The sequence below is a fragment of the Telopea speciosissima genome, unplaced genomic scaffold (assembly GCF_018873765.1).
Source record: "Telopea speciosissima isolate NSW1024214 ecotype Mountain lineage unplaced genomic scaffold, Tspe_v1 Tspe_v1.0036, whole genome shotgun sequence".
Lineage (NCBI taxonomy): Eukaryota > Viridiplantae > Streptophyta > Magnoliopsida > Proteales > Proteaceae > Telopea > Telopea speciosissima.
The window spans coordinates 161,484-185,764 of NW_025317372.1; the positions used below are offsets into that span (position 1 = coordinate 161,484).

General features: G+C 44.7%; 1 long non-coding RNA gene and 1 pseudogene across 1 annotated transcript; one reads left to right on the plus strand and one right to left on the minus strand.

Annotated features, from left to right (window-relative positions):
• Positions 1–470: 470 nt before the first annotated feature.
• On the plus strand, positions 471–20,640 carry LOC122647374 (annotated as a pseudogene).
• On the minus strand, positions 3,407–21,001 carry LOC122647377. Its single transcript, XR_006330859.1, has 3 exons — positions 20,990–21,001; positions 10,595–10,597; positions 3,407–3,511 (listed from the first exon to the last, which is right to left on the minus strand). It is a non-coding gene; the product is annotated as an uncharacterized LOC122647377 (long non-coding RNA).
• Between the last annotated feature and the right edge of the window lie 3,280 nt (positions 21,002–24,281).

Below are 24,281 nucleotides of genomic sequence, written 5' to 3' on the forward strand. Positions count from 1 at the left end.
TCTCGGTTTGACATAGGAAAATGCCAATGTAGGTCCTTTATATGAGTGCCAGATCTTGAGATCTTGCTGGAAATTCTTGGTGTACATACACCTATCTAGGCCAGGAACCAAGACAGACACTTAGGCACACACCTATCTATGCCAGGAACCAAGACAGACACTTATTTATGCCTAATATGGCGAGATCTCGGTTTGACATAGGAAAATGCCGATGTAAGTCCTTTATATGAGTGCCAGATCTTGAGATCTTGCTGGAAATTCTTGGTATACATACAGCTATCCATGCCAGAAACCAAGACAGACACTTAGGCACACACCTATCTATGCCAGGAACCAAGACAGACACTTATTTTTTGTATTTGTATTTCATTTACTTAAGATGTTATTCATAAATAAGCAAATACCCCCCCATTTGAATCCAATAACAAGCTAATGCCAGATGCCTAGAAAGAAATTAAAAATACTTCTGTATGTTGAAAGAGATTCAGGATCGTCTTGTCCATTGCCCTCACTTCTAACCCAAAACCTTTACCTCTCAAACAATCGATGAACATTATAAAAAAATCTTGTATTTTACTGCTAATAGACTGATTTACAAGAAATTTTGCATGACGAAGCTCTCAAGTAAGATGGTGCAAATAATAGTGGCATTATTGACATGGAAGAAAAACCAGCTTCTGCTGTCATAGCATTGCTGCAAGCATATTAGGAAGCAGTATCAAGTAGCGACGAGTCCAAGGTTAGAATATTTCCTCCAATCCCTTGAAGATGAGAAAATATCTCTTGCAAACAAAGTAGCCACTTCATCAGTAGAACTATCAGTGCAGAGAGATCTGATTCTTAGGATCAGTGTAGACTTCGATAATTTTCGAAAGAGGACAGAAAGAGAACGGCTTTCTTTGGTGACAAATGCTCAGGTGGAAGTGGTGGAAAGTCTGTTGTCAGTGTTGGATAACTTTGAGAGAGTTAAAGCCCAAATTAAAGTTGAGTCTCAGAGAGAGGAGAAGATCAATAATAGATATCAAAGCAGCATATATAAACAGTTTGTTGAGATTTTGGGATCACTTAGCATTGTTCCTCTGGAGACAGTTGGGAGGCCCTTTGACCCGTTGGTAAGTTCATTCTTTCTGTTTTCTTGAAGTTGAAAAGGAGTGCTTTGTACATTGATATGACATACTTTTGCACCATAGATGTGAAGCATGTGATTCAAGTCAATGGCTTCTACCTAGCCAATCTCCTTGCTGGGATTGGAAACGTATTATGATCAGGTTACTATAAATTCATAACCATGTAGAATAGGATCTTTGTCTGGACAGTTCCCTAGCCATTAACCCCCACCCCAATGGACAAGATGAGGAATGTGGTAGATTAGGTGTGGAATGTTGCTTATATGATGAATCAACAAATCTTGAGAGATAAAAATGTGTTGTATGCCATAGGATGGGTTCCCATGGATCTTGCCATCTTAGAATGGGCACTTTAATGCTCTTTTGATGATGTAGATATATCATTCGATTGGGCTCTGAGGTGGGATGTACTGGCCCATATCCAGGGTTTCTTCAAACCCATATCAAGCCAACATAGTATGAGGAGATCGACATACATATATTATGGGTCCCACGTCCAGCTAGCTTAGAGATTAAGATGAAGTTTAATAACCAATTGCGTGGAGGATTATTTGGCTTAGTTGTAGTTAAATTTTTTTTTTCTATTTCAATTATGATTTGTAATAGCTTTCATAGTTAGAGTAGGACTATTTTAGTTTTCTATAAATAGAATCGTCATAGTCCGAAATCTCGCGAAATCTTGCCGAGATTCTCGGTTTTTTCATTTACCGAGTTGAGATGGCCTACGAAACCAAAAAGTGCACTTTCTCGCCGAGATCTCTCCGAGATCTGAGATCTCGGTTTGACATAGGAAAATGCCCATGTAGGTCCTTTATATGAGTGCCAGATCTTGAGATCTTGCTGGAAATTCTTGATATACATACACCTATCTATGCCAGGAACCAAGATAGATACTTAGGCACACACCTATCTATGCCAGGAACCAAGACAGACACTTATTTATGCCTAATATCATTTTCATTTACTTAAGATATTATTCATAAATAAGAAAATACCCCCCATTTGAATCCAATAAAAATAGTTAAAAAATAAAATTCCAAAAGGAAAAAAAGTCAACCCCCCAGTTCAAGGACAAAAACTGGATTTTCGGCGGTAGGTGCAATTTTCAACTTTCTAATGCTGGGGTTTTATAAATCTTAATATGGTAAAACATTGCTAAAAACCAAAAGTGCGGAAAAATATTCATTTGTTTTGATGTCCAAAAGATTATTTTCATTGAGCGATTTTGGAGATTTGCACACAATTAAGTTGACGACATAACTCTTTCAATATAAATCAGATTTTAGCAATCTTGGACTTGTTATTTGTTTTGATGTCAAAGATTATTTATATTGAGTTGCAAAGAATTAAGTTGAGTACATACTCTTTCAAATAAATCAGATTTTAGCAATCTTGGACTTGTACACAAGTCCAAGATTGCTAAAATCTGATTTATATGAAAGAGTTATGTCGTAACTTATTGTAAATCTGCAAAATCGCTCTGAATGAAAATAATCTTTTGGACATCAAAACAAATGAATATTTTTCCGCACTTTTGGTTTTTAGCAATGTTTTACCATATTAAGATTTATGGAATTTTTAGATTTGAGAAAAACCCCAACATTAGAAAGTTGAAAATTGCACCTACCGCGAAAATCCATTTTTTGTTCTTGAACTGGGGGGTTGACTTTTTTTCCTTTTGGAATTTTATTTTTTAACTATTTTTACTAGATTCAAATAAAGGGGTATTTGCTTATTTATGAATAATATCTTAAGTAAATGAAATACAAATACAAAAGCATTTACTTAAAAGACATTAGGCATAAATAAGACTGTTTGTCCTGTGTCTATCCTGGTTTTTAGCATAAGTGTCTGTCTTGCTTTCTCACTAACTGAAACTCCTATTTGGACTTTGTTTATGCAAAATCTGATAGTGCTATTGTGTTTAAATGGCCTAAAATAGGCTAAATACCAACTTTCAGACCCAAAAGAGGTCTAAAACCCACTGAGATGGGCTTCCGAGTCGGAAAAAAAAAAAAGTGCACAAACTCGGCGAGATCTCGGCCCAACTCGGTTTTGTGCTGGGCCGAGATGGCTCCGAGACCCGAGTTTTCGAACCTTGTTTTAGAGGGGTGATTTTCTGGTGCTGTGAGAGGTAATTATGTCATTCCAAACCTTGCTTTTCCACCTTGGAAGGCAAATGCCTGCTCGTCATTTGGTTTTTTTTTTTTTGTATAGTTGATCTAAAACCTTCATAAACTGTGTCCTTGAATTTGGTTAGTGTTGGAGGATGTTATTTGAATAGAAAACACTTTGAGGATGGATTAGAACTGGCTGAAAGAGCTAATTGCTAGCTTTAAAACTCAACGTCTTGATGCTCTGAAGTCATAATGTGGTTTCTGTGGCTGGGATGTTGGTTTATTATTTTATATTTTATTGTATGGATTATTTACCTATTATTTTAATGATGATTGTATTATATTATTATTATTATTTTATTGCTACTTGGTTTATTTTAATGTTGGGTTGACCCTGTTCTATTAGTGAGATTTTGTATGATTGAATGGCTTAATTTGATTATGCAATGTATTCCTTTTGGTTCAATTTTAGAGGTTGGGGATTTATATTGGTTCATCGGGTTTATTGGTCCTATGTATGTGTTTCGTTTGGTTCTTGTGATTTTGGTTCAAGGTTGGTTCACTTGGTAGCAAGGTAAATGTGAAATTAATAGAAGGGTATCTTAGGAAGTAAGTCTTTGGATATTGGTTAGATTGGTAGTGGACAAGGAAACTTTCAAGGGCATTATTGGAAGATGGCTTTGGGCAAGGAGGAATTACAATTTCTGCCATGAGACTTTTGTGTATAGCATACTTATAAAGCGTCACTGTGGCATCTAGGCGGAAATCTGGGGGTATGGCGATGGGGCGCCTTATGGTATGTAAGAAAGGCGGTTACCAAGGGGTCTCCTAGGTGACCAAGGTGACGCCTTGCGATGCCTTGTGAGCAAGACGGTCGCTTTTTGGTGTTTTTTTTATATTTTTGTTTTTTAAACTTTTTTTATGTACTTTAAGTTATTCTAATTAAAAATATGTTATTAGTTGTACATTTTTTGTTCCATGCTGTGAGAAGCATGGAATCATATGTTAAACTTTTAAAAATATAAAATAAAAAACCTAAATACCAATGCCAAACTCGATTCACCTAATCACCTTCGCGGGACATACTAAAATCAAAAAGAAAAAAACGAAAGAGAAAAGAAGCACCGCAACGGCGACTTGTAGTGACTCCGACAGAGCTCAGCTCATACCTCAGTCCTTCTAGGCTTTGACTCGTTCTCAATCCTCCCTCTCAGTCCCCATCCTCCACAGGCGTCCGGCGAGGCTAATTGTAAGTATCTTGTTTTTTTTTCCCTTTTTCCTTCTAAAATCTAAACCTCTTTCCCCTTTTTAAGTTCTAGCTTCTAACCTCTCCTCTCCACCGACACCCCCATCTCCAGCATCCACCCCCACCGGCGAGAGAAGCAACCTCCACCTCCACCGGCGACATCTCCAGCAATCCAGCTTCCACGATCCCTCTCAGTTCCAGAAGGTTCCCACCGGCGTCCGGTGAGGCACCGACATCTCCAGCCTTGTAAGTATTGTGCTTTTTTTTTCCTTCCAAGCCTAAACCCCTTCTAACCTCTCCACTCTCCAGCGACATCTCCAGCGGTCCAGCCTTAACCTCCACGGGCATCCGGCGAGGCGGCGACATCTCCAGCCTTGTAAGTATTGTGCTTTTTTTTTTTTTCTTCTTTTTTCCTTCTAAACCTAAACCCCTTATAACCTCTGCACTCTCCATCGACATCTCCAGCCTTGTATGTTCTTTTGTTTGTTTCTAAAGAGGACTGTGGACTGTGGAGTAACAAACAGTACCCAAACTAGTAATTATTGAGCTCATACTTGAGTGGGAGTGTTCTTGATTGAGAATTTGAACCTTGGATGAGCTGGGTTTGTGTCTCTCCAAGGGATTTGTGGCTTTCCCAAAGAAGCTCATGAGACTGGAATTGAAGAGATTGAAGAAGGATTTAAAATTCCACAGTTGTGGCTTAAGAATTGCTAGTAAGCTCTATAGATCATGATGATAGGTGGTTTCAGTTTTATTTTTGGGTTTTAAATGGTCCATTGAGGTTTTGCAATCACTAATTTAAAGAGGATTCTCAATGCATGTTGCTGAACACAAAAATGGAGGAAAGAATTTTGAAGAGGATTTGAGCTAAGAAAGTGGGTACCTACAAGTCTTGGATTGAGCAGTGAAATCAAGGGTAAGATATTTCAATTCCTTACTTGATGTTGATTTTAGTCAATTTGATGTTAATGTGTATGTTCTAGTAAGCTCAGTTGTGAGCATTGATGTTGGGGTTCACGAATTAGTCTAGAATGGGGTAGAAACCCCAGGGTGTTCCCTACAAATCCATGGAGGAACTACTCTTACGAGCAGAATTTTGCAGGAACCGGTCGACCAGTTTGTGGAGGCAGTCGATCGGATGCTGCTGAACCCAGAGGGGGTCGGTGGGCCTGTGCTTGGTTGCTCTTTGTGAGCAAAATTTCTGAAAACAGAAAGTTAGGCTGCTTCAACTGGTTGGAGGTGGTTGACCGGACCTTTGTAAGCCATTTGTTAAGGAGGATTTTTTTCTCCAGAGAATTAATAGAAGTTAGAAGAGTTTCCATGGAGCTGTGCAATTCAGTAATCTTGGGTGAGAAGCCTTGGGTGTTATGCCTTGGACAGTGAGTGTCTAAACCATCGGTGAGATACTGTTGGTGGAAAAATATCCAACACTCACAAGATGACGCAGGTTGTGGTGGATGCGGGGCGTGCCAAAACCTTTGACGCAGGTTCAAACGGACTGGGATTGCCGCCTATCTAACTGCCAACCAAGGAGTGTAGGGTTCTCTTGTGCCTGAGTTACCTCCAAGGACCTTTGAGTTAGACTGTATAGGCAATGGTCTCAATGGGATCTACCAAAAGCTTATAAAATCGACCAAGGAAATAGATTGACTCTTGTACACAATGAAATGACTAAATTAATATTGAGAAAAGTACACTAACCAATTACAATTGAAACCAAACCTGTAGGGATGAACGCTCTTCCTGATTCTCCCTCCCAATGATTGGCCCGTTGGGATTGTAAGTACACCCTCTCAAGAAGAAGTACACTAAAGCAAGGCACTAGTAAACAAATGAAAGAACAATAAAGATAATGCCAAGAGCTGGATTGTGTGTGTTGTGTTCTTCTGCGACAACCCATGCCCCTTTTATAGCAATCCCTATCTGGATGGTGGCGGCTACCTCTCTTGGCTTCAAACCCTATTTCCTGTCTCCATGTGGCCCCCTTCTGCGGCCGATTCCGTTATGCTCTCCTGGGCCCACCGTTGTGGTGGTAGTGACCCTCTTCTCTCCCTCCTTAGAAGCAAGAGACGCCTCCTTTGTGGGAGTGACCCTCTTAACCAACTTTGATGGGGTCCACCCCTCTCCCTTTAAACCTGCTGACGTGGCTTATCACCCAACGACCTCCTTGCTGGTGTGGGACCCATCCAAAAAACGGCGCTAACAATTGCCCCTCACAACTTCTTGAGGCGGTGCCACGTGGCCTACCTAGCCTTAGGAGGTTGTGCGCCCTTTGTGCCGCCCTTCCAAGTTCCCAACGCTTCAATCATGATGTCGTTTCCCCTCGCCCTGGGTAAACGTTCCTTTAACCAGTGTATCAGCGTCGTCGGCCTTTGTATCAGCGACCGAAACAAACACGCCTCTTTTAAATTTGAATTTCTATAGGCTAGCGCCACAAACTCCCTTCGTTTTTGCCCTTTTAAAAGCACCAACCTCTCTGGCCTTCCAATCTTCGTTCTCATTCCTCTCCGATCGCCTACCTCTTCAACCTGCGCCATGGACAACCTTACTCCTTACCCTGTGATTTCTCAAAGGGATCGAGAGCTGGAGAAGACCCTGAAGACGAAACAAGCTCAGCTTCCACCTTCCTCCCTTTTTGAGGTACTCATTCCTTCTCCTGACCCCCTATTTCGCGTTAGGTCTTGCTCAGCCCTTCATATCGGCTCCAATCCCCAACTTTCCTCAACACAAGGAGGAGGCTATTCTCATCTGTTCTTCTACCTCGTTTAGCATCAAGCCCAAGCCTTTTAGCCGTTTTTGGCCATCTTTCCTTCTGGATTGGGAGGTGTAGGTAGACCGCGTCGTGGAGGCACATCGCAAGCGCCTTTTGACTTTAGGAATCCTGGATGCCCTAGAAATGTCCAGCACCGCCGCCCCTCCTGACGTTCCCCTCCTACAAGTCGCCTTGCGCTTTTGGTCTAGCTCCAGTAATGTCTTCCTCTTCCCCTGCGGTCCCATGAGCCCTACCCTTCTCGATGTTGGGGCTCTGACCGGCCTCAAAGCCACCGGCCCTGAATTTTATGGGGCATCCCTTGGATCCCTGGAGTCCCGGAACGTCGAGGAGCAGCATGGCCTGGACTTCACTAAAAAAGCCAGTTATAATATGTACTTGTCTTTCGTCCATCAGACTAAGGGCCCTGTCTCTGAGGCCGAATTCGTGGCCTTTCTCCTCTTGGATTTGTCGCTATTTGGCCTGCGTTAAGTCCAACAAAATTGCCAAGACCTATCTGCGTTTGGCCAATGCCCTACCCCAAGGGCATCCTGTCGACCTTGCTTCTCTCGTCCTGGCTTCCCTTTACAGGGGCTGCAGTACCATAGTCGGTTCGAACTTTGATTCTGGTGGTGGCCCCTTCTGGCTGCTCCAAATTTGGTTGCGCGCCTACTTTCCTTCCTTCTACACCCCGTCTCCCATTCTTGAGTGCCACATCATCGGCCTTTACTTTATGCAAGAGCTGGCAGAAGAACGGCCTTCTCTGCAGTACTACCACACCTTCTTCCTTGGGCTTGAGGAGTCCCGTTCTGCTGTGCTGTTCATGCCCTTTCACCTACACCAGGACCTTCCCCCCTGGCTGTCAGCCACCTTACTCAACTCTTGGTCTACCCCTGAGTTGTGGCGCAAGTTCCTGGTCTGTCGGGACCTGCACTTTGGAGTTACCTTGGAGCCCTCTGGGAATAATATGTGCGGGGTCGAAGTATACAACGCCCAGTGTTGCGCCAGCCAATTCGGCCTACGGCAGTCCGTCCCCCTCCCATGATATTTCTCTGAGAACAAAGGCGGGCCAGCCCGACCTGTCTTGAGAGTAACGGGCCAGATCGAGATTGCCGCCAGCATGGGTGACCTCGTTATGTCTCGCTTCTTCCCTGAGCCTTTTGACCCAGAACCCTTTCCTACGCTAAAATTCACAGCCTGGTGGTCCACCTTCTTCGCTACCCTGTCCGTTGAAGCGCTTCCTCCAATTACTGATGAGGCTAACTCTGACTCCGAACTGCAGATGGAGGACGTCCCCGGCAAAGGCAAGGCCCCAGTCCCTCATGCTCTAAGTAAGTCGCTCCTGAACTCAATCCTTCGATACGAAGAGGCCTTTGGTGTCAAGTACCACCCCGACCGCACTATCATGCAGAGACGCCATGACCTGGCTGTAGACCGAATCTGTCGCGAAATGCGTTAAGCATTCTTAGCCCAGCCTGCAAATGCCCGCAAAGTAGCTAGGAGAGCCTATGTGGATATGAGCAGCTTTGACCGCTCATTCAAAGCCTTTATGGACCGGCAGCCTGCTTTACCTGACGTCGGCCTGGGCATGGCCGAGCTTGTCAACCCCCACCTTTGGATGTGGTCTAGTGGGGTTGAATTCGCCGGCTCCTATGCTGATGACTACGAGGTTACTCGTACGAGGCATGCTGTCCAGGCCGTCAATCCTTTCAAGCATGGTACCCTTGTAACCCTGCGTTCTTTGATGCATAGTTATTTCCTAACTAACGGCCTACTATTTTATGTTTCCAGAGGCCCGTCCTACTCGGTCTGTGCCTTCTCAGTCTGCCGGTGTCGACACCTCCCAGAAGCGTAGGACCCCATCATCAACTCCCACCAGTCCGTTGTCCAAGGAGCATCCTCAGAAAAAGTAAAAACAGGTATCAAAGAAGCCCCTCAAAAAGCAATCCCTCAAGGAAGCCTCTCTGAGCGAGGAAGTTTTAGAAGCTCCATCCGGCCTAAGGAGCTCGAGGCGCCGCCTTGTGAAAGTGTACCCGCAATCTTCCCCAACTCTTCTGAATGTTGCCTCAGGTTCAGAGGAAGAAACCCCTATTGCGGATTCTCGCTATGAGGCGGCCTCCAAGTCGCCGGCCCCCGCTGTCTCGTCGCCCCTCTAAAAGGTTGTCAGCATAGCCGAGCAAGTAGGCACCTCCAGTCCTGCCGCAAAGCTACGTCTGTTATCCCAGATTTAACGGCCAACGCTCCCCTGGCTCTCAAGACCTTTCGTGACCTGGAGAAAGCTATCAGTGAAGGGGACGGCCTGTGCACCCAGTGGGAGAAGACCAAAGTGAAGCTCCAGGAATTCAGCGCAGTTAACAAGCGTTTTAAGGACGAGATCAACGCCCTGGGTTCCAAAATCGTTTGCCTGGAGGTCGCACTAGTTACAGCCCGACATGTTAAAGAGGAAAAGGAGCAGTTAGCGAAGCCCTCTTTCGTCGACTTCAAAGCCCTACTCAAGACTGCAGAGACTCTTCGGGCTGCCGCTACAAAGGCCGCCAATCTGAAGGGAGATCGGTCTGTCTAGTTAGCCGCTGCTAACCAGGACATCGCACACCTTGAATCTCAGTGGGATGAATTATGGGGATCGTTCCCCAAGGACGACTTCTCTTAGGCCTACGTGCCGAGTAAAAATCTAGGGCAGATGTCCCCTAGTCCTGAACGATTTCTCTGGTTGCTGTAATATTCCAACTCTCCCCATTTTGTAGCTGGACTACCTGGGTCGGTCTTTACTACAATCCCCTTCTTTGGCCTGACTGTTGGGTCGGCCCTTTGAGTGATTCCATTTGATGTCCTTACCCCAGGTCCCACATGGTGGGATGGAACCTCTTCAGGAATTTCCCATTTATGGGCCTTAAATGAATATCTCCTTCTACCTCTTTTAGCCTATAGGCTCCCCCTTTTAGCACCTGATGGACCACCAACAGACCCTCCCACGTAGGCGACCACTTACCATAAGTTGGGTCCTTAGCCCCTACCGGAAGAACAGCCTTCAGCACTACTTCACCCTCCTGGAAACTCTTGGGCACTACCCTTCTGTTATATAGGGTTGCCACCTTCTCCTTTTGCTCCAAAATCCGGTCGAAAGCCCTGAGGCGCTCCTCGTCCAGGTCCTCCAACTTGGCCAGCATGGCTTCGCTATACGTGGCGGGCGTAAACCCTTGTTGATACGCCACCCTTGCGGACCTGACACTTATCTCCATGGGTAAGACTGCTTCATACCCGTAGGTAAGGACAAACGGCGTGGTTCCGGTGCTTGTGCGCTGCGACGTCCTGACTCCTGAATGCCCATAACACCTCAGACAACAGCTTAGCCCACCTTCTGGGGTTTTCCTCAACCACTTTCGCCAAGCAGTTCTTTAACACCTTGTTGCTTGCTTTGGCCTATCCATTTCCCTGAGCATAGTAGGGCGTGGAATGGGTTATGGTGATTCCATAGCTTGTAGCAAACTCAAGGACCTGGTCCCCAGTGAAGACCTACTCATCGCACGTGATGGTCTCAGGCAGCCCAAACCTGTGGACTATCTGGGTTTTCAGGAACTGGATGACCTCAGTCTGGGTGACCGTCTTCATGGGGACGACCTCTGCCCACTTGGTGAATAGTTTGTTGCCATGATTATGAAGCAATGCCCCCTTGTAGCTGGCGGCGTTACCTTCCCAATTAGGTCCATCGCCCACCCTCCGAACGGCCACGGCTTCACCACTAGGTTAAGTTCCACCGCAGGGGCCTCCTGTATCGGACCATGCCGCTGGCAAGCCTGACACCCTCTGGTGTATCTTACACAGTTCGCCAGAACGGTAGGCCAGTAGTAGCCATGCCTCCTGATCAGCCATCTGATCTTAGGACCAGCCTGATGTGACCCACAAATCTCCTCATGTTCCTTGACCATAATAACCATGGACTCATTGAGGCTAACGCACTTAAGTAACAAACCATCCTTCCCCTTTTTAAAGAGATCATCTCCCATCAGGACGTAACTCAGTGCCCTGTACTTGGTCCTCCTATCCATACTGGGGCTTGGGTCCCTTAAGTACTGGACTACTGGGGTTCTCCAGTCAGGTTGGGTGTCCTCCACTTGATTTACTTCCACAGGGTCCAGGTCTAGGATTGATGAGACCAACTGCTTTTGTATTATGATGGTTTTTTCCAAGCTGTCCTCCTCAGGGCGCAAGCCTGATGCTATCTGGGCCAGGACGTTGGTCGTCTGGTTCCTCAAACGAGGGACGTGCTTTAAGGACTCCTCATCGAACTGGATAACCAAGCCGCTTACCATCATGTGGAGACGGACCAAGTGCTCACTCTCACAACGGTATTCTCCTGCCTCTTGTTTAATCACAAGTTGAGAGTCCCCGCTTACTTCAACCATTCTCGCCCCCATATCGAGGAGGATCTTCATCTCAATAATGAGGGCCTCGTACTCGGCCTGGTTTTTTGAGCACGCGAAACCCAAATGCACCGCTAGTTGGGTCTCCACCCCCTTCGGGGACCGAATTGCTATCCCAGCCCCCGCCGAATGGCTGGTTTTGGATCCGTCAAATGACAACCCATGGTGCCACACCAATGTGTGCAACCTCCCCTGCTTTTTCTTATCCCTCACCCCTATTGCTCTGGACAGGTGGGTGACCGGCGAGGAAGTCAGCCAGAGCCTGGCCTTTAACGGCCTTTTGAGGGATGTACTGAAGAGCAAACTCTACCAGTGCCAACGCCCATTTCCCAACCCAGCCTCTAGAGATTGGCCGGGTGAGCATGTACTTGATCATGTCGGTCTGGCAAATGACCTCGACCGTGGTAGGCAGCAGATAATATCGTAACTTAGAACACGATCAAAACAGCGCTAAACACAGTTTTTCCATTGGTGTGTATCGCTGCTCGGTCTCTGTTAAAGTACGGCTGAGGTAGAAAACTGCCTGTTCTATCCCTGCCTCATTATCCTAGGCCAACAAACTTCCTACTGAATATTCCGTGGTAGAGATATACAATTTTAGTGGTACCCCCTCCCGGGACGGTGTCAGCATAGGTGACCTAACAAGGTAATCCTTGATTGCCTCAAATGCCTTTTGATGCTCGAAAGTCCAGTGGAAATCCTCTCCTGGCTTTAACTTCAGCAGCGAGGAGAACACCTTAGTCTGTCCTGTTGAATTCGATATAAATCGTCGGAGGAAGTTCACCTGTCCGAGGAACTTCTGCAACTCCTTACTCGTTGGGGGCCTGGCTTCTCTGATGGCCTTGGTTTTGTTCCTGTCTACCTCTATTCCTTTCTGGTGGACTAAGAAGCCCAAGAAAATTCCCGACTGCTACTCCAAACGCGCACTTAAGGGCGTTCATCTTGAGGCCGTGGGATCTCATCCTTTCAAAGACCCGCCTCAAGTGACCCAGGTGCTCTTCTTCACCATCAGACTTGATTACCACATCATCAATGTACATTTCCATGAACTTGCCAATCATATCGTGGAAAATGGCGTTCATGGCCCTTTGGTATGTTGTGTCGGCATTTTTAGAACCGAAAGGCTTTACAACCCATTCATAAGTTCCCAAGGCGCCAGGGCAACGGAACGCCGTTTTCGGCATGTCCTCCTCGGCTATGAAAATCTGGTTATACCCTGCGTGCCCATCTGTGAAGGACATTATTTGGCTCCTAGACGCAGAGTCTACTAGCATGTCAGCTATGGGCATTAGGTATTCTTCCTTTGGGGTAGCCTTGTTAAGGTCCCAGAAATCAACACACACTCTTAACTTCCCATTTTTCTTGACGACAGGAACAATGTTGGATAACCATTCTATGTAACGGGCAGGCTTTATGAACCCGGCCTTGAGCAGCCGTTCTATCTCGTCCTTAACTCTTAGGACGACGTCCGGCGCCATGCGCCTGGGCAGCTGTTTTACCGGTCTAAAGTTGTCTTTGGTAGGCAATCGGTGTTCGACCAACTTTCGGTCTAGACCTGGCATCTTAGAGTAGTCCCAAGCAAAACAATCTTTATACTCTTTCAACAAAGTTACAAGTTCATCTTGGAATGAATTGCTAAGCAAACTGCTAACAAAAATAGGACGCTTGTCATCCTCATACCCTAATTAACTTCTACCAATGGATCTTGTACTTCAGCCGGAGTTTCCTCCATCTTTGGTGGCACAGGCCGCAAGTCGTCCATCTTGATTTTAGTTCTGAGTTCTTTCAGTCCTCTTGCCGTTGCCTCGGCCACTAAGCCTTCTTCCTTGGACATCCTCCTTTCCAGGCCAAAAACAGTCAGCCTCTGAAGGATGTTTGTTATTGCTCTGCTGCCGGCTTTACTCATCACTACTGGTGTTAATTGATCGCCCGTCCTGAACGAACGGTAACCTTAGCTGCCCTGGCACCTGTCCGGCCTAAAAGGCTGGTTCCATCACCGTAGCAGACGTGACCAGAGATGTCGGCCGTCCGTACTCATCAGACCCTGCGAATTTGATGGGCCCTAGTCGCCCCCCATACAGAATGGCATCAGCATGACTTGCTTCAACCACGAAAGGCCTGCTGTCTGCTGTGACTACCCTGATATCCCCTTCATCGCTCCAGAAGATGAGGATTTAATGGAGTGACGAGGGCACATGCGTTGGCGTGTATCCAATCTCACCCAAGCAGGACGGTATAATGGGCGGACGTGTCCATGACAAAGAATGCTGTCATAGAGACGCACTCCCCGACTCTTAGTTCGATCGGAAGCACGCCGTGGGGCTTCATGGCGCCACCTAAGAAGTTCGTCACAGATACCTCTACGGGAATGAGATCTAGCTCATCCTTTTCCAACCGCTTCATCATCCTGGCTGGGAGGATGTTGACCACTGCACCATTGTCTACCAGTACTCGCGAGACGAGCTTCCCTTTTATGTGCGTCTGAAAGTACAAAGGCTTCAAGTGCTGGCACATCTCCCTGGAGGCTCTGCCCAGGACGTCGGGCACCCTTTCCCTGATCAGTGGGGTGGGCACCGTTTGTTCGGTCTCCTTGGTGATTACTGTCTGCACGTTTTCTGGCAGTTCCTCTTTATTTCCCAGGGGAACAATTTCAATGTCCATTACGCCAGACGTTATATCGTCCAAAACGTCACCTTCCAAGTGGTTCGCCTGGCCTGGCTGGTATTCAAATATTCGAGGTAGGACGTAGACCATGGAGATCTGTACCTATGCTTCTACGGACCCAAACATTATACTTAAGAGGTCGGCGAAGTCGGCCTCCTCCTCCAGTGTTTCAACCTGGGTGGCCGGCTGGTTCACTTCCCCCAGGTTCGGCTGTTACAACCTCCTGACTGTCTTCCTGGTTCGGGGGTGGTTCTACCAGGACTTTGAAGCCACTCTCCTCGGTCTTGTAGTCAGAGACCTCAGGTTCAAGAGTGTGCTCCTTACCCTCAGGACTCCCGGCTGGCTGCTGTCGTTGAAGTATCTTTGGCTGTCCCCTTGTTAATTGTGCATCCGCTATCCTTACTGCCCCCCGGGAGCGGGCTATGGTGGCCTGCTTTCGTTGCCACCTCCTTCTCTAAGTTCTGATCTTCTCCATTCTTCTTGGTTCAGCGGGGAACTTGGGATGGCGGGCTATAGTCCAGTCGTCAGCCTTCACAGGTTTGGGTACGACTGTCCTTTGCCTGATAGTGGCCCTTGGCTGGTACTGATCGCTAGTGTCGGCGGGGCTCACTGGGTCATACGCCGAGCGTCGTTTGACCGGTGTTCTGCCTAGGCGGTCTCTGACGGATGGCCGCGAGGGAGACTGTCTTTCATCAAAGCTGTAGTGGGTTCTGGTCGACCTCACTGTCCATGGCCAACTGTCGGCTTTGCCCCTGGGAATTCCTGGCTGCTGAGGAGACGTCCCCTTACCGGATGACCGTCTACCCTCAGTGGGTGACCGGTCTTCAATCAATCGCCGGCAAAGGGTGCAGATCCCCCATTGGAAAGCGTGGGCCTCCTCTGGAAGTGGTCGAGCGGGGCCACTACTCCATTCTTTGAACGAACTGAATGGCTCTGGCTGTGGGGCCCTCTGGTCTCCACCTCTTGATTGAACCTCCCTTTCGTACCTGGTCGGCCACCGGCATTGTCTGGGTCTGCTTGTTAGCTGCCCGGAGTACCCCCGTTGTCGGCCTACGCCCCTTGGCCTTTTTCGCAGCCCCTTCTGGAGTTGCCGGAGATGGGTGAAATGGGAAAGGCATGGCTTGTGGGTTAAGGCCGTTTCCCTGGACTGCTCTTGCTTGCGTTGTGGGTCCTGATCCCTGCGGCCTAGTAGGACTAGCCGTAACCTCGCTTCCGGACTTGGCCATTTTGGATAGATCGGTGCTCAACATATTGACAGGAAAAGGATTTTCGTCAACTAGCATCACCCCTTATTCTCTTTCGGGGAACTTGATTCACCCTTCTGTAATAGCCTTCTGCAGAGCATTACGCAAAACAACATAATTAATCGTCATATGCGTGCGAGTATTATGCCACTTACAATATCTTTGGTCTTTCAAGTCCGTACTAGCGGGGATCTGGTGTCCCGACGGCAGTTTGATTTGCTTATCCTTTAAGAGTTGATCAAAGATAAGCTCGGCCTTTGAAATGTTGAAAGAATACTTTACCCCGGCGTCGAAAGTCCGCTAGGGTTCCGGTTTGGTCTACTCGGTCTAACGATAGTTTCCAGCCTGCTTTGCCAAGGCCTTGCAGACATAAGGTTTTTCCTCGGTTATTTCCGCCGCGTCAACCTCACAGTCCACGAAGCTAACCGCTTTGGGCTCCCCGGCCCCTAGGAGCTGGTAGCTGCCCGAGGCTGCCTCCTTATAGTAAGTCCCAATGGGGGACGCTTTGCGTTGTTCTTCCTCCTTTAGCAGTGCATCGTAAGGCGCCGCCTGGATTACTAACTGGCCAAGGTCCATGAAGTTCTGGCCTGCAAACCGTTTTCTAAGTTCAAGGTTTAGCCCGCCAAGGGCCATTTTTGCGTATTCGCCCTCATGCAAGAGGGTCGGGTATTTATACTTGGCAAGTTTGAAACGGTTGACGAATTTGTCCACCGTCTCCCTTGGTTCCTGGCGCATTCGAGCCAAATCCCCAATGGTGGTCTCGGGCTCGGTCTTGTATAACTGCGTATGGAACAACTCCTTCATTTCCTGCCAATTCTGCACCGAATTGGCTGGTAAGTGCAAATACCATGTAAAGGCTGACCCAGTCAACGAGTTGGGGAAAAGCCTAAGCTTCATGGCATCATTTGCCCCTAAGTTCCCATATTGTACAGTGAACCGGGCAATGTGCTCGATGGTAGACATATTGTCCTCCCCCAAGAACTTGGTAAACTCAGGTATCTTCCAATTTCTCCCGAGGTCAATATTGTCTATAGAATCCAGGTATGGCTTCTGGTAAACCGGCCGGACGGCTGACCTGTAAGCAGGGTCTATGCTGTTTTGTATCAGGCGCGCCAACTCTCATAATCGAGTACTCGCCTATTCCCTATGATCAATTCTGGGTTCAAGGCTGGTCTGGGTCCTACCGCGCATGGGCTTGTCGTGGGCCATGCCGTGGCGTATCCTACCCCTCTACGATTTGAGGCTCCTATCGAAGCCTGACCTCAGTACCCTCCAACAGGGATGGCATTTGCTCCTGTCGCCACAGGGGATGGTCGCGTGTTCGTCCCTGATTGGCCGGCCTCGGTTTTGAGGCCTTGTTGTGCCGCCTTTATCCCGAATGAAGCCACGGCTGCCCCTGGCGAGGCCATATAGGCCAATCCGGCCTGAGTCCCGTTTGCCCCTGCAACGTTAGCGAACGACAGGGCGGGACCGGTGCTGGTTTCGGCCCCTGCTTGGTAAAGTGGGTTGCCATAAGCCACTGGGTGGTAACCCGGCACTGGGGCCTGGCTGGAACTTCCAGCAAATGTTCATGGCTGCCTACGGCTTGTTTGGCCTGTATCCAGCTTGGGACCTATAGTCTAGGGGACGCCGCAACCTCTGGCGGCGCGAACCCTAAAGGCTGTACCAATCCCTGTGGGGTGGCCTGCCTCTGGGTGGTCAGGACCATGATGAGCTGGTCCAGACAGGAATCCTGACCGTTAATAAAGCGATTAAAGCGGGCTTGCTGATTTTCGGCAGCCTGGTTCTGAGTCTTAATCAGATTCCGGATGTCCTCGGCGATCGGTCTGATGGTGGCCACCAAGTGCCTCATGTCCGTGGTCATGGGCTCCAGGGCATCATGCATAGCTGCAGCAAACTGATGTGACAGTTCACCGCTGCTACCCGTGTCCTGAGAGTCCGAGCCCTCGATTTCCTGGCCGTCTCTGGCAGCCAAGGGGTTAACCATATCGTTGGCTATCTCTCTCCTAATGTAAGTCTTATTTGCCTTCTTCTTTGGTCCCATTGCAAATCCTAAGTCTATGAGGGTCCCACCGGGCGTGCCAAAATGTGTTGGTGGAAAAATATCCAACACTCACAAGATGACGCAGGTTGTGGTGGATGCGGGCGTGCTAGAACCTTTGACGCAGGTTCAAACGGACTGGGATTGCGGCCTATCTGACTACCAACCAAGGAGTGTAGGGTTCCCTCGTGCCTGAGTTACCTCCAAGGACCTTTGAGTTAGACAATATAGGCAATGGTCTCAATGGGATCTACCAAAAGCTTATAAAACCGACCAAGGAAATAGATTGACTCTTGTGCACAATGAAATGACTAAATTAATACTGAGAAAAGTACACTAACCAATTACAATCGAAACCAAACCTGTAGGGATGAACGCTCTTCCTGATTCTCCCTCCCAATGATTGGCCCGTTGGGATTGTAAGTACACCCTCTCAAGAAGAAGTACACTAAAGCAAGGCACTAGTAAACAAATGAAAGAACAATAAAGATAATGCCAAGAGCTGGATTGTGTGTGTTGTGTTCTTCTGCGACAGCCCCTGCCCCTTTTATAGCAATCCCTATCGGGATGGTGGCGGCTACCTCTCTTGGCTTCAAACCCTATTTCCTGTCTCCACGTGGCCCCCTTCTACAGCCGATTCCGTTATGCTCTCCTGGGCCCACCTTTGTGGTGGTAGTGACCCCCTTCTCTCCCTCCTTAGAAGCAGGAGATGCCTCCTTTGTGGGAGGGACCCTCTTAACTAACTTTAACGGGGTCCACCCCTCTCCCTTCAAACCTGCTGATGTGGCTTATCGCCCAACGGCCTCCTTGATGGCGCATGACCCCACCAATGGTGTGGGACCCATCCAAAAATGGCGCTAACAGATACCATTGTTACTTCTTTTATTCTCCTTTTCTACACTCTATTTTCTTAGCATAAATGTACTGATATCTACTCATCGATTAGCATCTTTGATCTTAAATTTTATTCTCTGGCTTGCATTATATTTCATCCTCAGATCTACTATTAATATTGGTTCTCAGATTTTTGATATTTTCAACACTAAAATCCCTGATCTAATAACCAGTGGCGCCCCTGTTTTTGATCAGTTTTCAACCTGATCTCTTTGACCACCACATGCTGATCTGCTTGGCAGATTAAAAATCACCTAAATTCTGCCTATGTGTTGATACAGATCTGAGTTCTTCTGATTACTTTAAATCTCTCCATAAACTGTGAACCAAGTTTGGGGAATTAATTGATTACCTCCTAGATGAAACTCAATCTGGTTTTGAGGCTCATCTGAGTCTCGGATTCGAATTAATTTGAAATCTCTTTTTTCTGCTGAAATCAGTTTCAGATTTGGAACTCCTCAAATTACTTCCAATCTAACCGTTAGATCTTTCTTAACTTCCGAAGGGTATCAATACTATTAGGTTGTGATTGCTTAACAAAGTTTCACCTTCATCTGAGAAGGTTAACCTTTCTATTGACGTTCTGATTTGGGTGTCACTTGAAGTTGCTTCCTATACCCAAAACTTCTCAATGTTTTTTGTTTATTTTTTGTTTCCAATGAAGATATCGCATGTATAGACTGTAGAAGACAGGGAATGAACTGGTTTGTAACAACTTGCCTGCTACTAATCTGATGCATTAAAATGTAATGTGATGCTCTCCAATAACCTTATTACAATTGTGAACGTTTATTCATAGGAAAACTGGGGAAAAAGTGATGGAGAATGGTTTTTAGTTTGAAATGATTTCCTTCAAAAAGTTTAGAAGATAGTGGGAAGAAAAAAACAAAGATGAATGTATAAAATCAACAGATAGTGAATGAACTTTTGTTTATTTGGGCGTGTGCTCCTTCAATTATATTTTGATACATAAATGAAAGCTACAGAAATCTTAAAATGGTTCCATGCATTTTTATCCTTTTGTTTTGTACCTGAGCTTGGCACATTAATCGATACTCTTAAACATGAAATGTTCTTATTTATTTTATCATACGTTGGGGTGGTTTAATGTTACAAACATAACATATTTTGTTAAACATACCACAAATTGAGATGCTATATTTGCATAAATGAATTATAGAAGATCCTTAGCATGAATTTGTTTGTTTTGGCCCCTTGAGCCCCTTCCCCCCCCCCCCCGGGGGTGGTGGGGGGTTGTTTTTAAACAACTATATACTTCGATTCGATTTTCTTTTCTATGATTGAAGTATTTGATTTTTTCCTCAACAAATTGAGTTGTAGAGTTTTGACAACCAAGTAAACTTCATTGTTGTGGACAGATGGTAACTTTATTAAAGAAATTTTTCATTTTTATTGATCAGCTTGTTTTCATATAAGAAGACCTGGTTACCCTTTTAGTTCAGCCCAGGTCTTGATTAAATTGAGTGTGACTCGCTGAGTTTATTATAGGTTGCACTTTCTAGTATCAACTTAGGTACATGTGCATATTTTATTTATTCATTTATCCTCAATATTTGAGGGGGCAAGACTACTTATGAAGTACTCCATCATCACAAGTGAAACTTATTTTCTCAAGCCAATATATTGTGCTAGTTTAGGGCAAGTTATGATCTTATTACAAGCCCTTATTCTCCTTTTTTTTTTTCCAGATTCATGAGGCAATCATGCACGAAGAATCCACAGAATTTGAAGAAGGTATCATAATTGAAGAATTTCGCCAGGGTTTCAAACTTGGTGACAAGCTCTTGCGTCCATCGTTGGTCAAGGTATCTACTGGTCCTGACCCCAGCTAAGTCCGAAGAAGCAGGCCATCAGAGAACAGATAACGGCAGCTGAACAAGCGACCAGACCAATCAAAGAGAATCGACTTAACTTTTCCTGCATACTTAAATTTAGATTAGTTTTGTAGAAGTAAGTTCTTGGTTAAAGGGGTATAGAGTTTTGATTTTATTATATTTTTGTGAAATAGTTGTCACATAGGTAAAAAAAAACTTTCAAGGTAGGATGTCATTTTGTATTTTGTCTTCGATTAATCTTCTTTACACCTTTTCAGATGACCATGTTTTGGGTTGGAATCTCTAGTCCATCTCATTTTACTTAGTATGCAACATTAAAAGATGTCTGGCTTATGATCATCTATCATTTTTCTTGGGCAAAAGTTTTCATGCACGGCCATGCATGTGCACAATTGGCAATTTGGCATTAAATGCAGTCATATGGGCATAAATACTTACACAAAATGATATAAACACCCCCTGCCATATGGGCATACATAGCCAAGTTATACTTAGCAATTTTAAACTCAGTCGTTGCTTTAGGATCTTCAATCTCAACCGTTGAATATGTAATGCCGTTAAACCTGTTCATCGTGACGGCGGTCTCATCCTCATCTTTTTCTTCTTCACAGATCTACTACTCATTCGAACTCCTTGAATGACAACTCAAAAGAGGGTTTGTCGGGTTCAAAGTATTTTCCTGCAAACTTATAATTTCTTTAACGGGTTCCTTCAGTCTCCATTATCCTTCTCTTCCTCTTCCTTCTTACCTCCTTCTCTCCTCCTTCTCATCTCCTTCTGACCTCCTCTCACTACAACTTCTTTGCTTTCTTCGTCACCTAACAAAATTTCAAAAGGATCTCTGCAACATTAAAAGTCCTGAAATAATTTAATTCCGATTAATTCTTCTCCCGAATAATTCCTAAATCCAAATTTGCTAATTAGGTCCCGAGGTAAGCCCATCATCATCGACCAAACGAAAAATCCGAACGATCTGCTCCATAAACCTTAGAATTTCTTTTGACTCAATATAGAATGATTTCCTTTGAATAGTATTCATTATCTTATTTGTTTCAAAAGATCTAGAATTTCTTAGACCCCTCCACTCCGCTGATGCAACTAGGAGTTTAAGTTTCTCTTCCACTTCTGATTTGAGAGAATTGCTTGCATGTGCAAGGTCTCTGCCAGCCAACATTGTAGCCCCTGATCCATCCCCAGATTTGATTCATGTATTTACTAATACTTCTGCAACTCTTGCTTGGTAGTTTCGTTGTAGGTGCTTTCGGACCTTTCCTGGGCTCCGAAGGAAGCGCCATAGTAAGCACTACGTCTCTCTCATTATCCAGGAAGCCTCTTGGGCATTCGCTATGCAGAAAAACATTGGAGGTCTGGTTACATAGATGGGTCTATTGTTGCCCCAAGCAAAAGTGATCCCAAATATGCTACGAAGTTGGCTACCTGGAACAAATAGTTTTATTTTGTCTTGTTCTCTCTTGGATTATTGGTTCTATTGACCCAAGAGCTGGTAAGCATGGTAACTGTATCGACAGCCTGGGTCGGCGCTTCGCGTTCTATCTAGGTTCCGCTCTTACGTACGCCCCACCTCACATAGAAGAAGGGGAACCTCTTCAATAGAAGAACCCGTGTGAGTGGGAGGGGATTGAATCATTCATTCATCGGATACGTCTTCTTCCGTGATCCGTTTCACGTCAACTCTAATTAGTTATGGACTGAAGCATTAAGAAGTTGGAAGCAAATCTGGTCTTACAATGATGCTTCATATCCTTGTTTGTGAATTGTCTCATCAATTGCCAGACAATGATAGATCTATACAAGTAATCAATTAGGCCTTTTGCTTCATCAAAAATTTTTTAAACCCATATAACAGTCTTATAAATATCTTTCAACATTAAATTAATTCCATGAGTTGCACATCGAGTCCTAACATAACCAATGATATCTCCCTATAAGCATATCAAATGCATTTCCATAATTGGAAGCATCGTCTGAAACTATCTGAACAACATTTTCTGGACCAATACTTTCAAACACATCATGCAGAATATCAAAGATAAATGGACCAGTCACTCTAGCATGAGAACATTCCCCTGACTTAAAGAAAAGACCATCACTCGGTGAATAAGCAATTACATTAATAAAAGACCGCCTCTTTAAGTTAGTCCATGAGTCAGACATAATGATGCAACCCATTTTCTACCAAGACAACTTTACTTCTCCAGCATATTTGTCAAGGCTCTTCCTTGCTTTAGGGATAATTCTACCACGAAGGTTAGAATAACTTGGAATAGGAACACTAGGATCATATCGGACAGTACATTTCAATAAATTGATTAGACTCCAATTGAACAACATTGAAAGGAATGTTGTTTTTAATAAAAAGTAATTCACGGAGGTTGTTCTCCCATGTTGGCTTATCCATATTAGGTATAGCTTCTTCCATTGTGAATTACCTTAGATCACGTGAAGTCATAGAAAAAGAACTAGAACCAATTCCACTTGAACAGTATTACTCTTATGTCTTTTATTACTTATCTCAGAATTAACAATAAGAATGACTTGTGCTTGGACATCATCAATTACTTTTTCACAAGGGGCAACATCATGGCCATTAACCCTAGCCAAATGATACTTAAGCCTAGTGACCCCTCTGTAAAATTGTTTTTCACAAAATTTACATTTAAAGTAACGATTATCTAACTGATCAGCATGTTGCTAAAACTTGTCTATTGGTCTTACCATTTTTCCTATTTGATGAAAAACATAAAACAAAATTCTATAAGAACCATAGAACAAAAATGAAAAGAAAATAACAAAAAATTGTAGCAAAATTTTTGTGAACATCATAAAAAAAAAATCTGTGAACATCAAGAGTCAATCACATATTTTGTTTTGAATAAGCTAGAAACATCCACATTAAATTGAAAGCAACAAAACATTATAAATAATCAAGTGGAACCTTTAGGTGCTGGCTTTCATCCCAACTTACCAAACCCACCAATAGAAAAAAAAAATGCAATGTTCTAAGTGGTGGAGCTTTTAGAGCCAATTCTACCAAAATGTGCTTTCTTGAACCACTTTTAGTTAAAGGCTAATGTGTATGTCATTCTGTAAAATATGTGAAGCTTTCAAAGTTTCTCCTAACCACTTGCTCTCTTCTCTTTCCTATGTAATTTCCAATAAAAATAGAAAAGAAACTCATAGAGTGAAAATCACACAATTCTAAGTAATTCATTCAAATTAAGATGTTCATTTTGTGTATCTTAGTGATGATCAGACTCTAGTAAAACAATGGTACAAATCCAGGTTGAAAGACTAAGTACACAAAATCCTTTTATCAAAAAAAAAAAAAAAAACTAAGCAAGCAAAATTCAACATCACATGTTACAAGGTACGGACACAATTTTAATAGTCTACAGTATTAGGAAAATAAGACTCAGATACACAATCAATATTAAAAGTGGGTAGGTAGGTCTCCTTTCAATTTTCATGTATTGAACTGAGAGAGATCAAATTTGGTAAATATAGCAATTCGCCCCACAGGGGTACCATGTGAGCAAACCATTGGGGCAACATGAGGTGTAAATGGGGTGTAGTTCATGGTGTCAGCCTTACAGAGCCCTGCAACTAATGAAGAGAATGACAAACTGAAGCATACAAAAGATAAATCTTCCGGTACCTTTGTTGGAGATTTGTTGATAAGAACTTCTTACCAAATAAAAGGATCGTTAAGAACTCAAGAAGTTGGGCTAAGCAATCAACATCTTAATCAAAAACTCCAATTTAAACTAATATTGAAAATTTGAAACAAAAGTAAAAATCCCAATGAGTCATTACTTGAAATTAATTTCTCTATGGGGAAATTTGATTGAAACAAAAAGAAAAATCAAAATTCTTGTAACAATAAAATTTTGGGCTTGACCCG